At 39.9% G+C, this 1,540-nt stretch overlaps 1 pseudogene; it reads right to left on the bottom strand.

Annotated features, from left to right (window-relative positions):
• Positions 1 to 438: 438 nt before the first annotated feature.
• LOC111735763 lies at positions 439 to 556 on the bottom strand (annotated as a pseudogene).
• Positions 557 to 1,540: the final 984 nt, after the last annotated feature.

Raw genomic sequence — 1,540 nt, 5'->3', positions numbered from 1 at the left:
TGGGGCTGATCGTTTTCCAGCTTTTCGCCGTCTGCTGATGTTTTGGGGTGAGAGCGGAGGCTACTTGTCCTACCCATAACTAAGATCTCAGCTCTAGTGTGGATTTTTCTCCTTTTCTCTCAGATCTGCCGGTCCGTGCCTGCTCATTTAGGGCCGTTCTCTCTTTCTGAAGGCAGGACCCTTTTGTCATTGTTTCTGACATTCTTTTGTCTGAGGATCTACTTGTCTGATACGGGTATATAACCTGGCTTTCTTATTTCTTACACTTAGACTTCGATGGTTAATTTTTTAAACTATTTACTTTCAACCTGTCCGTCACCTATATTTAAAGTGTATTTCTTGTGAAGTGCAGAGTTGCTTTTCTGTTCAGTCTGAGAGTCTCTGCCTCTCAGTGGCAGCAAGTAGTCAGTTTACGTGTGATGTGACTTTTTTTTTTAATGCCCACAGCATCTGGTCTTCCTGGGTGGTCTCCCATCCAACTACCAGCCAGGCCCGACCCTGCTTATCTTCCGAGATAGACGAGATCAGGCATGTTCAGGGTGGCGTGGCTGTAGACTGATGTGACTCTCGATTTGTTTAAGCACATGTGTCACGTGCTGCTACATGTGAGCTCACTCTCGACTCCTGTTGAGGAAGGGGACAGATTCACAGGGTTTTAATTTTAATTTATCTTTCAGCTTTATCGGGGTATGATTGACAAACACGGGATCTTTTTTTAATTAAAGCTAGTTACAGCTTTTAAGCCTTTTGTAACTAGTGATTAAAACCCTGTGATTTCGGCCTCTTCCCTAAGTCCTTTCCAAAACACATGGAAAACGTAATAAGTCATGAGACTCTTTGTGTCGCCGTAGGCTTTCTGGAACATGCCACTCTAGCCAACAACTGTAGATTGTTAATGATTTCTGATTTTTTGATGGACTACTCGAGGGTTGATGGATTTAATTTTATTTACATATACTTTCCTGTAGTATTTTTACAGTTTCAACTTTTTTTTTACATTATAACCAGAGTTCAGTTAAATGTGTATTTAATATTCTGTCTGTTGATAATTTGTTGAATAAAAAAGTCAATTTTGAGTATACAATCACTTAGGCATTCTTTAATAAGAGATTCAATTAATAATTTTATAAAGAAGTTACTTTCAGTATTTACTTTGCAAATTGGTAAGGATTTATCAGAAACTCATTGTAATGAAAACATGGTGCATTTAAAGTAAATACATCTTTTTTTTTTTCAGTTAAAATGAAACTTCCATAAGTCGGACATTCACTTGTTCATTCAGAAAACACGTCTGGGATGCCTGCTTGGGGCCAGGCACGCTCCAAGGAGTCTGTGAGCTGCGTGTGTAATGGAAACAATTAATATTCAAATATCTAATCATAGATTTCTGTCATTAACATTCATCATTGATTCAGAGAAAACTTTGGGCTAAAATTCATGCTAGTATGGGACCCTGCTACGATGCTAATGTAGTCCAGGACGTTTAGCGCCTGCCGGTGCTCCTTGATGCTGTTTGGGGTCGCCAGCCCCCTTTCCCGGG

Source organism: Pteropus vampyrus, unplaced genomic scaffold, assembly GCF_000151845.1.
Source record: "Pteropus vampyrus isolate Shadow unplaced genomic scaffold, Pvam_2.0 Scaffold1000006893, whole genome shotgun sequence".
Classification (NCBI taxonomy): Eukaryota; Metazoa; Chordata; class Mammalia; order Chiroptera; family Pteropodidae; genus Pteropus; species Pteropus vampyrus.
The sequence above is the reverse complement of the archived record's forward strand: the minus strand, read 5'-3'. Positions and strand labels throughout refer to the sequence as shown.